Source organism: Peromyscus eremicus, chromosome 5 (assembly GCF_949786415.1).
Source record: "Peromyscus eremicus chromosome 5, PerEre_H2_v1, whole genome shotgun sequence".
Lineage (NCBI taxonomy): Eukaryota > Metazoa > Chordata > Mammalia > Rodentia > Cricetidae > Peromyscus > Peromyscus eremicus.
The window spans coordinates 113,569,027-113,584,145 of NC_081420.1; the positions used below are offsets into that span (position 1 = coordinate 113,569,027).

General features: G+C 44.7%; 1 protein-coding gene across 2 annotated transcripts in view; it reads right to left on the bottom strand.

The window, feature by feature from the left end:
* Large1 (LARGE xylosyl- and glucuronyltransferase 1) overlaps window positions 1-14,135 on the bottom strand; it is a 535,843-nt gene extending 521,708 nt beyond the window's left edge. For both annotated transcript variants that reach the window (XM_059264258.1, XM_059264260.1), the window contains exon 1: window positions 13,883-14,135. The gene's annotated coding sequence lies outside the window, so the exon portion shown is untranslated. The remainder of the gene's footprint in view (window positions 1-13,882) is intronic.
* Between the last annotated feature and the right edge of the window lie 984 nt (window positions 14,136-15,119).

Sequence of the window (15,119 nt, forward strand, 5' to 3'; positions counted from 1 at the left end):
ATCAGAAACCAGCTCCTTGGTGGTCTCTGGGGGTTTTGCAAAACGGGTACAACAAAAAGATCATAGTTCAAAACCTGAAGAGTACTGTTTCCATAAAGGCATATCACATCCACATCATCCCAAAGTCAAAAGATTCTAAGCTGAACCTTAGCAAGTCAGAAACCATCTGTGTTCTAGAATGCATTCTCACAATACTGCGCTTGATCTCTGAGCTGAAGGTGGGAAAAGATGATGGTCCATTTTTCACAGATAAGAAAATATGAAGTCGAGAGGATTACAGGTTTTATTTTGTCATATTTACTGCTTCCAGAAGATATGCTGGAGACCTATCCCCCAATATCTTAGAAAGAATTCTTTAAGAATAAGGCCTTCATGGAAGTGATTGAATTAAGATGAGGTTATTAGTGTAAGCCCTACACAGCTGGTAACAGTACAAAAGGGAAAATTGTGAGGCTGGGAGATGGCTCAGTAAGTAAAACACTTACCTCACAAGCCTGAGGACCAGAGTTCAGAGCCCCAGTACCCACATAAATGCAGAGCAGGTGTGGTAGCCTACTTGTAAACAAAGCACTGTGGAGGCAGGGAATTACCAGAGCAAGCTGGCTAGCCAGCCCATGAGCTCTGGATTCAACTGAGTGATCCTACCTCAATATATCATGTGGAAAGCAATAGAGAAAGACACCGGATATCAACCTCTGACCCTACATGCAAACATGTGCACGAATACACACATATACCCCTTGATACCGAGTCTGATTCTCACAGGAACTGAATTGCTTTCCACCCAGACAGCCTCTAAACAAGAAGTGATAAGTACATTTTGAGTACATCTTGTAGCAATGATCTTTCTAGAGCATAAAGCTTAGAAATTTTTTAGATGACAGGTAAGAAAAATTAAAATGAAGAGTGGGGGTAGTGTTAACACAGAAAAACTACAACTTGACAAGACAAAGCCTATCACCACATCTCCTCATCTGATGCTCCATTACCAACCCAGACAGGCCAGACAATGAGCACACGGCAATTAAAACAACAGTTAACACACAAGCAAGAAGAGTGACAATGTCTTGACAAAATAGATAAATGGGCAGGTCTGTTATCTGTCTAGTGTTAAAGATGATGAGCTCAGAGAATACATGAAAATCATTTCAACACAAAAGTAGCCCTTCTGTGATTCGGTCAATTCACTTACGAACCCCTATGTTTGCAAAATGTGGTCCCTAAGACACATAAAACAAGATTGTCACACACCAGCTCTAACACCAGAAGACTCCAGCAGAGCTTTTGACCACAGATCTACTACTCCATGCAAAGAGTAGAGAGGACAGTTCTGACAAATGCAGGCCATCTCACTGCTACAAAGCTGTATTTTAGGGCAGCTTTTGTAAGCTCATTTTACAAACAAAGACAACCCTTGGGATTTTCTTTGTAATGATAATGGCAATGCTGCAATTCCAACAAAACAGCACTGAGCCTAAGCAGATAATGGTCCTGATCCTTACCACCTCATTCTAAGCACTTAAGCAACCCACCTGTTTGCGATATGCCTGTCCCCTCTCTATTCCTCGAAAGGAAAAGGAGTTCTCAAACAGCAGCCTGTGAACAAACCATCCCTGGATTGTTTTGTCTACATTGACAGATCAGAATCTGCTAAAAATTTGTGTTTCAAAGTTTGCTGGTCAAATATAACCCATTAGACTGCATTAAACACATTCCTGCTAAGGGCAGTATAATGGCTTCTCATCAAGCTCAAATACTGCAGTCTGATATTACCCACAGCAAATCAAGATGTGACTGTGTTTGGAGAGGGGTGTCTCATGGAGGCAATGTGGGTAAAATGTAGTCATTATCCTCATCCAGTGTGGTTTCATCCATAACAGAAGGGCAAATTAGAGCCCTGTAGACAAAGAATGAAGATCATGTAAAAACAAAGGAGGCAGGCCTTGGGAGACACAGTCCTGACACACTGTGGCCTCAGAACTATTAGAAAATAAATCTCTGCACTGGTGATGGCACTTTTCATAGAGAGACATGATCTAACATCACCCAGAGAGGATACCAGTAACAGACCAAAGAAATTATCCCATCCAAGCTCAGTGTGATGAACCCAAGTTTATTGGGCTCACCACAGCTAAAATTGTTTACAGCTGTAAAGCTAACCCCAAAATAGAGCACCACCAAAAGTCCCACCCCTCTGATGACCTCAGAAAACCTGCACCACTGGAATCCCATCCCAGTCAATCTTCTACTGTATGTTGGAGCATCTCCCAAGACCACATACAGCTAGGGAAGGAATGGGCAGGAGGAAGTGACTAGAATCACAGGAGTGTTCACAGGCCCAATCTTATGAGAGTATCATTGAATATGGGCAATCATCACTGCTTGGATTAAAAGGATAATGGCCAGTTTCCACAATAGTTGTTAAAGTATTCCTACACACCCCCATACAGTATTGTTATGTCATCCCTGGCAAACTAATCCACATGGAGTCCACAATTTTTAATGTATCTTTTTAAGATGTTTAAAGAATAAAACCATATTAAAGAAAAAGAAAACACAAAATGTACTGTGTCAAGGATTCTTTGTCCTTTCAACTAAGGTCTTGAAATGACAAATGTAGAAAATGGATGGCAACTCCCACACCATCCTGTCAGTGGGTAAGTAGACATCCCAATATGAGACACTGGTGGCTGGGGCAGTAGAGGAAGCACACGCAAGAGAATAAGCATGGCGGCTTCAAACCTTCAGGTCAGTTTCCCTACAGAACTATGGAAAGCCATTCAAACAGGACTCATCCCCTCTCCCAACCTGCTCCTGGGATGTGATTCATCTACCAGTATAAGACTATTACTATGATGAGTTGGGTAAGATGGAAGACAGGCTAAAGGAACCCCCACAGTCATCCTATAGGGAGAGCTTTCCTGAGAATGAAGATAGCATAGTAGAAAACAGAGGAAAGGATCAACTGATGTACAAGGACACTGAGAACCTGGCTGGCATACCCTGCACTCTCCAGGCCAGGGAATGGACTGCCCTCCCCATAGCTGCCCTCCCCTATATAATCCTGCCATTGTGACTACACCTATCCTTTTTTATCCTTTTTTACCTTTACCCTCCTAGCCTCTTGGTCATCTGGCTCTCCCCTCCCACTTCTCACATGGCCTGGCTTAGGGTCATGTTCACTGTGGACTCTCCCAGATGTCTCTGCCTCTGGCTATGCTCTCCCTCATTTCTACAATAAACCTTCTCCTCTACCACACCTAGGAGCAGTTACATCCTCCTTTTATTTCTTTTTCTCATTTACTCTCCACTACCACCTGAAGGCATCAGTATACCCCTTCTACTTCGTGCTAAGGAGCATGCAGTCCGCACAGTTGAGAATGCAAATTCACATCATCCTAGCTACCTCTGCAGGAAAGGGAGACCCTCCAGGTCTAGCAGGAAAATATCACATTACACCAGCCCAGTATATACCACAAAATCTAAAACAGCATTGTAACCATTTATTGGTCACACATTACTTCTGGGTTTAGGATAAAGCCCAGAATTGACAAAGGGCCTTGGGTGCAGTACGTCATGAAGACAGGCAAGCCCCAGGCTAGTGAGAGAGTCATAACTGTGACAAGATGGCAGCACTCAGCAGAGGACAATACCAATGACATTCAGCACTCAGAACCAGGAAAGCTAGGAAGGACTTCTTAAGTTGGTTTCAAATGGGAACTAGAAAGAACCCAGGCAGGAGTGAAGGAAGGAGCTGAGCAGGCAAAGAAAATAAGTACAGACCTTGTCAGGTTTAGGGAAAACAATCAATAAGTAGGGAAACTATGGAGTTAGGGATGGGTGGATTATAAGAGGGGAACAAAGGGGAGGAGATGAAGCAACTGTGCTGGAGATGGTTCAGAACAAACTTTGTGTGTCCCATAAGAAAGGTAGATGTTTCCAGTCACTGGCTGTGAGTCAGTGAGAGTAAATCCACAGAACATTCTAGAAAAGTTCTTATTACCCAAAGATGAGAAGATATAAAAAAACTCTTCTGTAAGGGAGTAGAACACCCTACTTTGGAAAAAAAAAAAAAAAAGACTCTGCTATCTAGAATGGATTACTCCACCATTACGCAGAGACTGTCCCCACAGCCCAACAGGAAGCTTCATGGAAATCATGAGAGTAGAGGGCAGAGCCCTAACCAGGCTCCTAATTTGAAGCACAGCCTAGACAGAAAAACTCTGAGCAGTCTGTTCTCAACCCTCTGCAGGTGCCATAGGAGCCACTTGTGAAGAAAAGAAGAACTTTCTCTATTATATCCCTTATCGAGAATAATAGAAAACCCAGAAAAAGATTGTTCTATGACCCTGGGTCCATTTAAACAAAACTCCAGTGAAAGAGGTTCAAGACTAACTTACTAAAGCGCTGTCTCCAACACGACCCAAGGACAAATGCTATTTTTAGATTGTGGCTGGGTCACAAATGGCCTTTATTCCAACGAGGTTGCTTTTATGATGAGTAATGATAAGTATCTCCAATGTCAATGTCAAGCTTAAGTTGAGCCAATAATTAAGACAGGGAAAGTTTTCAGAAATATCTGTTGGCCTCTGTCCTATACCAACAATTCCAGCCAGGGATTTTTAGATCATGCATACTGCTACACTTGAGTGGGTCCTACAGAGGTTCATGTGTCAGAACCTGAATTTCCAAATGTGCCACTGTCAGAAGATGCAGTCTACTGCAAGGCATTTGGGTCAAAGCAGTGTGTATATGTTACTTTCTTCATTGCATCTGCAATGCTTTTGCTAACAGACTCTAGCTGATTTCTTCTCAAACCCCAATTTAGATATTTGTGCTTTTGTCAACCTCACCTGGCCTGACCTACCACTCATGCTTTAAGTACTTCATATCCAAGGGCCTGACTTAAATATTGCCTCTTCCATTGAGTTTTACAACAACTCCCACTTCTGGTTCCCATGAACACCTTCAGCTTAACACTCACCAACACCAACACCAACACCACCCCTTACTCAGCCTCAGCAACGCGTTTGTATCTTGTGTTGTGCTTCGCTCAGCACACATATTTTCCCAGTCTCCCCAGCTCTGTTTCTTAAGGGCAAGAGCAGAAGTCTCTTTGGTTCAACACGTGTCTGTTAAGGGATCTCAAAATGCTAGAAACTTATGGGATGTTCCCATGACTTCTAAGATGGGTGTGCCCAGACCACACAGCGAAATAAATAGAGTAAGAGAACAATGAATGATGACAACACGAGGCAGATGTGAGGGGCTCTGCTCTGGTTTGGGCATTGTCTCCTGTCACTCTGTTGTCTCATCTCAGATTCACTAAGACTCAAATGGAATACCAGCCTCTTCTTTGACCACTTCAGGCTACCAGGCACAGTGCCAGTGTGCTTCACCTTTTGTTCCTGCCTTTTTAGCATCTACATCTACTTCCTTCCCCTGGTCTAGGACACAAATAAATGATCACTGCACCTCTATTCTTGCACATGGAAGAGGCTGGTGGAGGTTGGCGCCATGAGCGAAGGGAACATTATAAAGACATGGAGTGTCTTTTCCTACAGTCAGGAAAGAGAGATTGTAACCAGACAGATAAGAAAGTAAGGGAAGGGTCTAACTCAGTAAAGGAAGTAAGTTGTCTCAAAGTCATCTAAGAAAAAGAGCAAGAATTTGGGAGTCACACAGGCTGAAGGCAGGGAAGCCAAGCCAACGTCAGCCCTCAGACAACCAAACTGAGGAGACCTAACCACTGAGAGCTGAGTCCTGGTGACCTGGACAAGTGTCAGCTTTGCATCCTTCAAGTGTAAGAATAAGCTCCCACATCTTATGGGGGCTGTAGAGATGAAGTCATTAAAACTGGCTCTAATGGAGGCTTGTCTGTACTAAGGAAGACTGATTAGGTATGAAACAGACTGAAGAAAAGTGTGTGGAAAGACAGGAAGGGAGCTAAGGACAGAGCCTAAAAATGGGGTTGTACAAGAATGGAACCAAAGGCTGATGGTGGAGGACAGGAAGCCTGGACTCTAGTCCCACCTTCCCTGTGGAGAATCCTCGTTACCTCACTGGCCTCAGTATCCAAGACTCAGGGATGAAGGATCTGGTCTGAGGGTTCAACTTCAGGCTGAATGGATGAAGGAGGGTCTAGGGACCCAGCTATCTCCTTCAGACTGAATGGTGGGTGTCCCAGCACAGCTGCTCTGATCACAGGGAGGAGCTGTCCATGCTAACTCATGGCCCTGAGGAGACCAGATGAAGCAACTCAAGTCCACAGGAGATGGGCAAAGACAGGGCAGACATCTACAGGGCAGAGGTCTCTTCCCTGACCTTTTCCCACTGAGGTAGGGTCTCTCCTTTCACTCCTGGAAGTCCACTTGATCCTCCGAACACAAAAGCCACAGCCCCATTCAAAGTCATGCCACAGCCACTGTCATCAGCACTAGCAATGTCAACCTTCCCAGTCACTCTAAGGCTTGTACTAAAAATGCTTTAAGACATTTTCAACACATCTTGGCATCTGAATGTGAACCATCTTTAGAGCATATCCAGTCTTCTCATTCCAAGTAAGTTAAAATCCATATATATCCAGTGGAAAGAACACAGGACCCATTCCAGTATGGCACTTGACTTCCATTTTACAAGGCCATCAATGTCCAAGACACAAAGACGAACCTTCAGAGAATTTATTTTGCTGATCTGAAATGTCCATCAGAGATTGAAAATGAAAGCTCTGTAAAGTGGCTGCAGGTAGCCCAAGTTCATCTCGGTTACACCTGGATCCGCTGAAACTTTCCCCCTCCCTGATCACTCCACCTCAACAGTGAAAACTGGGTTACCCCTTCATTCACTAAATAGATCATTCGGGGCCAACATTGTAACTACTTACTTTAGTGCAGATCTACTAAGCACCAGTCATCACACTAGAGGTAGAAAAAGAACCTACCCCTATCCCTCTGCCTGTGTCTCCCAAAGAGAACAGTAAATGCCTCTCGCAGATGAGAGCCAGTATCTGTCAGCAAAGCTGGTACACACTGTTGGCTTATTAAGGATCTATACAACTGTTCTGGAAACTAAAGGGAGGGGGGAGTGATCCAGTTAGCCATCACCTTACTCAAAAAGAAAAAATACACGTCAATGTGTCTGAAGCAATAGCCATCACTAACAATAAAATAACACTCAACACCCAATTCCTTTTCAATTAAAAAAAAAATTAAGAAATGCACACTTCAGCAAATCCCCCTAAATTCTAATGCTACCATGGAGGGCTGGAAAGATCAGCCAAGCCCTTTCTTCCCAATTGGCCTTGGTAATTCAGAAAAGAACCCTGTTAAGAGCAAAATTCTCCCAGTAGTCAGGGCTCCATTTCCTTCAGTGTCTGCTGCCTGTCCAAAGCAAAGCCTCATAATGTGACAAGAAAGGCTCAAATTATGGGTGAGACTGTACTTTCCATTCTACCCCAACCTGTGATTACCTGCAACTCCAAAAATTACCTCTGCAGCCTTAAATGCCTCCATTTCACTCCATTCCTAGAACAAATTCTCTTCTGAGTACTTGGGGGTCAGAGACAAGACAACCACAAAAACCCTGATAGGACTGTGGCAGTGAAAGAAGTGCTAACACACACACACACACACACACACACACACACACACACACACATCCCACTTTTATTGTTTTTTCTTTAGAATTATGATAAGTAAACCAACAAGATGGCTCAGTGGGTAAGGGCACCTGCTGCCAAGCCTGATGACCTGAGTTCCATACCTGGGACCCATACACTAGAAGACTCTCAGGAGTTGTTTTCTGATTTCCACATATGTGCACTAGCACATGCACAAATGAATACACACCCAATTTAAGAGGAAATAAAACAAACAAACAAAAACAAAAAACAAAAAAATCAAAGCTGAAACTATGAAAAGTCAGAATCCTGGGAACACTTAGCTAACTTAGTTACTTGTTCTGTGTGGCTAGTTAGTGAACTTGACCATTTAAATAACTCCTGTTCTTTCTGTAACACATCCGATATTGGGATTCATGGTAGATGAAGTTGGCTATCCAGTGAGACATGCTAGTTTATATCTCAAAAGTCTCTGATATTACCTAACAGGTGAGTCTCCTAAAAGTGTCCATCAGGATTGTATTCATAAAATAATTTCAAATACAATAAAGGAGCAGCTATTAAATGGAGGCCCACAATAAATCACTTTGTAAAATAAAAATCCTTTCATAACTCAAACAATTACTTATCTTAAATTACTTGGTTTTAACAAAAGATTTTTATATGCCAAGTTCTCAAATACAGGACTCACCAATTTAGCTTCAATATTAACATAATCACACAGACTTGCAGATTCACATTGCACTTGAGATTTCTTCTTTCCAACAAGCAGTGTACTTTGTCCCAGGGAGACTAGAAGCAACTCAAAAACAAGTTGTGGCACACTCTTCCTGACTTGACTTTGGTACTTTCATCTTTACCCAACCTGTCCCCTACAAGGTCAAAGGGAAGAGATTCCTTCTGAAGGCATCAGGCAGAAGACTATAGAAGGGCCAACTGTTGTTTTTATGTACTTCACTTTGAAACAGTTAAAAACAGTCAACACTGTTTTTGCTTGTTTTTTTTTTAATCACAAAGCTCTTCTTTCTCAAGTAGTACCTATGGACTAGGGTCAACTAATCTGCACCAAATGCACAAAAATCAAGCAAGCAAGTTTTTACATATGTTCAAGGCCTCATGTAAGAGGGGTTTTACGAAGTCTGCAACCAAGAGCAAAGGCTGACATTCTTCATAAGCACACCTTTGTATTGGCCAGGTCTCTTCCCATTTCAGAGCAGAAAGCTAAAACCCTACTTGTAGGTCTAAGCCTTACTACTAACTAGCTCAGGTTGACCCTTTCCATCTCTGAGTCTCTAAACTGCTAGATATAAGGTAAGCAATGCCTTATGGACAGATAGTACCCAGAATCTAGAGAACACTAGGCACCTGAGTTGACTTTAACCAACCTAGGCAAGGAAGGTGCAAATCAAATAGGCAAGTACTAAGACACATGTAGAGACACACACACAAACACACACAAACTACCTCTATCTGGGCTCCTGCTCTTAATTAAATAGACATGGTCCTGGAAATTACAATTGCAACTTTGACTTGCCATTCTTTCTATTATCCCTCAGATAGCATAGCTCCACTGTTGATTCTCTTCCTCACCACATGCAGCCAGCCCTATAAAGTCTATACTAAGAGGGTTTGTTATTAGGTATGCAACCAGCAGCACACAGAAAGCATTAAAAATTGTATCTAGGGCTGGAGAGATGACATGGCAGTTAAGAGCGCTTGCTGTTCTTGCAGAGAACCTGGGTTCAGTTTCCAGCATCCACAGACAGCTTACAGCTTACAATTCCAAGGAATTCGGTGTCCTCTTCTGGCACCTAGGGGCACAGGCATGTATACAATATACTTTACATTCAAGCAAAACACTCATACACATAAAGTAAAACTAAATTTTTAAACAAAATTAAAAATAAAAACTGTGACTATATTAAACATTTTTGCTCTGCCATTTACTTTCTAAACATCACACTGTAATAAGTATTTATATACCATTTACATTGGCATAAGTATTATAAATAATGTAGAGGTTATAAAACTGTATGGGAGGTTAATATAGTTTCTATGCAAACACTATACCATTTTATAAAAGGATCTTGGGCATCTACGAAAATTGATATTAAGGGGGAGGGACCTAAGAATCAATCCCCCACAGATACCAACACGAAGGAACAAACTAGAGTTTACCAACACAACACACAAAGGTAGAAAGATATGTACAGACATACTCTCATTTTCAGCATTATAAAACTCTTCCAACAACAAAGAAAGTTGAGACTAGAATGGAAATGGTTATAACACTGGAACCTTGTTCTGGTAGAAAACACAGCCATAACTCTATCTGGAACTAAAGCTGACAAAATGAAAATATTCTAACAGAAGGCAGTTTTGCCCTCACCATACTGTATTATGTTAAGCAATTGAGCTCTTTCCCCCACTGCTGTAATTACACAATGAAACCCCAGATGTCATTCATATACACAGAAGTCAGACAAAGGGTTGAGAAGGGATCCTTTCTTTATTTGCATTGCTAATAGCTTTTGAAAGGATAGGAAAAATTCTATATGGAGAACAATGGACATCCAAACATTCGTCTATGTTTAATAACAATATGTGTTAATCAACTAGTATTCTTGGAACTTGCCCAGCAACCAGTTTTGGCCCCCCTTTGATTACACAGAGCATGAGGCTAAAGCACAATCTCTAGTATGGGGCCCTGTTAAGTTATTAACCTCCCACAACTCCAAGGTTTCCTTTCCTAGAAATTCTGCTTTTCCAGCTGCCATTCCACATGATGTACAATGGAGTATATGCCGTTCTGTTTCCCTTATTCCCACTAACCTAGGAAATTCAAAGTCATCCTTTGAACACACCTGCACAGTAGTACTCAGCTTGCAGGAGTGGATGGCTGTCTGCTACCCCTGATTAACAATGATCCAAATGAAAGACCTCCATGACCTCTGCATAGTGTAAGGCACTTGTCACAACATTAAGAATCAATCACTACTTGCTAAATTAGAAGTCTTAAAATATATATATATTAGAACACTGAACTCTACTAGAATCTGCCACCTGATTTCCAAATATCAACATCACACTATATAAAATATATAAAGACAACAATATAAAAGACTATAGCAGCAGTGAAGCCACACCCTTAAACCATCATTGTTCTTGCCTCTCTGAGAACATCCAGCCACAAGACACCTTTACCTCGTTCACCAACCCTACAGAAGGCCAGCGTTCTGCCTCAGCTTCCTCTGCCACCTCTGCCAAAGGGCTTCCCTCAAATTCATAAGACTCCCTTCATGCCTTAGGACCACAGCCCAGATGCTCTCAGGCTTTCACTGGTTCTTACTCAATGACAACTGTAACAGCATTTCCCTCGTCCAATCTCTTACCCCTTGGTTATACTGTACCTATGAGAATCAGTCTATAAAGCCTTAATAGGATAAGACTCTATGTTGATCATTTTTCCTAGACCACAATAGCAGTTCTCCTTAAACTACCTACATATGCATTATACTTTTGAGTAAAAGGTCACAGATGCAATCTACCAGACCCCAGGGTTCCAGGCAATGAAATAACCTGCAAAATTTTTCAGGTTCCAAAAGAAGTCTAATTCTAGATGCTGAATCAGGCTTAAGACTCTAGCAGGACCTAGATCTTGGTGTAATTTGTCCTTTGGGTGCCAATATTCTGGAATGGGCAGTCTCTTAGACACTTCCATCTTACCTTGTGTTTCTTTCATAAGAGTTAGTTGCTATGCGTAGACCTGGGCCAAAGGGCTTTGTTCTTTAGGGAAATCCAATTATCTTCTAATTTTGCTGGAAGAATCCCAGACACTAATGATTTAATACTGTTAAAAGTGCAGAGAGCATCTAAGTCCAATCATGCTGTCAAATGATATGTTACCATCTGCGAAAGGAATGTACTTTTAAGGAGATGACAGCAAGAAACTTTATGGAATTAATTTCAGAGATGTTTTGAAGAAGTGTTATTTTTGAGAACTGGATTATATAGTCCAAAAGTCCCCCTCGTCTCCCAAGAAGGAGGGGCTGGGTATGTAGATCAGTAGTAGACAGAGCACTTGCTTAGCAAGTATGAGGCCATAAGTTTGAACCTCAGAACTACAAAGGGGATTGGGGGATATTTACAAGTGATGTTAGGGAATTTAAAATTAGTATGACCCAGTGTTAAAAAGGTAAAGTTTACAGGAGACTATCTTCCCAAAACGTATAGCCCTTATATACTTAAAACACTACAACTGAATCTTACCAGATTTTCCCATAACACTTTGCAGTTATCACCCAAATTGTCCACATGACATTGTAGATTAAACCAGACTCACCATCCAAATATTTGGAATCCATTCACTAGTACAAGTACAAATTAGGTACCAAAAAGTTATGATCATGAGTTTTAACAAGAAGCCATGGTTGTTTCTAGCATCTGTTCTTGGTCTTTGTGCTTTGGTGGTAGAATAGAAAACTAGTCCCCACCCCCCCAGTGTCTTGTAGGTAGGTGGCTGAAGGATGGAAACATTGGGAAAAGCAGCCTCCTGCCTTTAAGCATTGACTTTAAAGAATAGCTCAGTAACAGAGAACCTAGGAGAACCTTGGAGACCTGGAGAAGAATTCTCATGACCTATGAGAGGATTAAACCTTTGATTTTATTTCTAAGGCTCTTCCAGTTCCATGTTAAAAGCCAAAGGAATCCACATCCTGTCACATCAAAACAATTAGTCCGCAATTCAGACCATTTGCAGGCAGTCTGTGGGAGAATCCTGATAGCTTCTGCCCCTCTGAATGGAATTCAGGCCCCAGCTAGATAAATGTGTGTTCTCAAGCAATTTTCACTAAGGTAAAAAGCATGCTTCAAAACTAAAGGTACACAAGAGATGTGTGAAACCTTCATACAAGTTTTCCTTTAGTCTTTTTTTCTCCCCTAGTGAGGCCACAGCACACTGGTGAGTAATTCATTCATGTCACCCATTTGTGAGAGATGAGAAAAGAAACCACCACTTGTCCTCTTCCTAATTTAGAACCTTCCCCTATCTTGAGTCTATCAAAGGGATCCTGAGGTGGGAAGGCAGGAGAGGCAAGAGGAACATTAGCCTCAGGTGACTGAATCCACAAGAGAATAAGCACTTTGTGTCCTCACCTATGTCAGTACAGGCATCTGCATTTAGGTGATGTGCCACCTCCACCCCGGCCCACCCTACCCCGCCCCCCCCGCCCCCCCCCCCGTGTCCCCTTGAAGGGAGAGTCTGAGTTCTCTCTCTTGGGACACTTACATAAGACCCTGTAAAACTTCCTGTGACATTCACGGAAAATGTAAGCTGCTATTTTGCTCCCTCGGGAGATCATTTTAATGGACTGAGTGACAAAATTCACAGATTCAGAATTCAGCAGAAACCTACTCAACCGAGGTACATCAGCACAGGAACAGGAGGGAAAAAAATGCATCCCCATTAAATAGGGTCACCCAGGGGATGGACTGGGTGTGCAAAAAACAATCTGCTCCCTCAGACGTGACCCATTTAAAAGCACATTGTTTCGAGGAAGCGCATAGGTTTAATAAATCTCACACAGGCAAAGACATGGCTTGTAGGAAAGAACTGTGGTTACACATAGGGAGCATTTTAAAGTGATGAACAGCGTAACTCCATGATGCACAAACTTTAATCATCATCCAACCTCCAGAAGCCATGGCATTCACAGGAAGCTCTGGCTAGACCCTGATTACTACAAGAAGTTTAGTTTAACAAGAAACATCAGGTGTGTTGGTTGGGTCTTCCTCCTGTGGGTATCCACGCCAACCAACCACTCTAACCTAAAAAAGCTTCTTGCAAAATGTGGATGCACACCCCCAAACCTCTCTTCAACCAATTGGAAAGAAAGTTCTCGGGGCATCCCATCATGAAAGGCAGGTAGGTGAGCAATGCAGAATGTCGGGAAAGGGTCCCAATGTGGTGGGAAAACAACATCTCCAGATGTTAGGGAACACACACACACACACATCCCACCCTACTATTGCCTACCAACATCCTGTCCGCCTGAGTCTGTCAGAGCCTGACACAGATTCTGGGGACGCCGGAGATTTAGAGTCTTCCACCTCCTGCTTTTCCAGTACTCAAAGCCAAGTCAAAAACGGTGTGCCCTCCCTCTTCCCCAGCATCCTAAGCACACCGGGTACCAGCCACAGGTTTGGACAACTTGTCCGGCACTGCTCACCAAAGCGCCTCACGAAGAGGTTCTCTAGGGCTCTTACCTTGGCCTCGACTACCCCCAAGCAGAGGAACACTCCGGAAGAGCTGAATGGCGTGGTGACACTGACGCCTACGAAATGAAGGGGGTCCGGATCGGCATCCCAGCAGGTGCTGTTTTAATCCAACCGTCGGTCCCAAGCGCAGACTTCGGGACTGCCTTAGGCTCCAAATGCTACAGGAAAGGTCCGTAGCCCCACTAAGCACTAATCTCCTCTTTCTCCTCCTCCTGGGCAGCTACTGGGAGCTGTTTCACTCCAGGAATCTACCAAGCCCGTGGCGCCTCGCAAGGGCACGGGAACTGGGGCCGCCCTAGGTTGGGTCCCGGGAACCAACGCCAGGAAGAAACGTTGAACGGCCGCCGGCCCTACCAGCTCCACCTCTTGCGCTCCTAGCCGCTTAGTCCCTTCAGGGCAGGGCCTGCCTGCAACCCGCCCGGCAAGGCGAGTGCGGCCGCGCCCCCGGCTCCAGGAGCCCCGGCTTGGGAGCAGCAGCAAGGCAGGGGGCAGCTCAGCGGGCCCCGGTGCCGAGCGCAGCGAGCGAGTGCAAGGACTAGCGGTACCGGCTCGCGGTGACCCTCTCCCCGGGCCTGCGCGCCCGCCCGCGGCTCCACGAGAAGCGGGCGCTGGAAAGGGCCTCGCCCTGGCCTGGGGCGCGGGACCGGGGGCTTGGGGCCGAGGTAGGCGCCCGTTGGAAGGTCACGGCCACCGGGGCGCGGCGAGCGGGACGCAGCACTGTGGGTGCGGGGAACCCGGGCAGGCGGCCCCCGCCACCGCCGTCGCCACCTCCGAGACGCGCCGGCTTCCCGGAGCGCTAGGGTTGGGAGCCGCGCGTCCGCTGCAGCCGCCGTGGGCAGCCTGGAGCCGCGAGCCTAGGGAGCGCGATCCCCGATTCCCGCGCGCGGCCGAGCGGGAACCTCTGTGCGGGGACCCGCGTGGGAGCGCGCTGGCGGGCGCTGTGGTGCGAGTTCCCGGATAGTCCCGCGGCCGCCGCGTGCCTAGAGCGTCGGGCTCGCTCAGCAGCTGCAGTGACTGTGTGTCTGTGTCATGTCTGTGCAGCTGGGGGGTGCAATCCGGGACCGGGTTCCGAGCAGGGGCGGGACCGGAGCCTGCCTTGGGGCCCCGCCCCCATCCCCGTGACCGCACGGGCGACCAATGGACAGCACCAGGAATGAGCGACTGGAGGGTCCGCCCTACTTAGGCTCCGCCCACGGCCAAGCGCCTCCCACCACTCCTTGGCTCA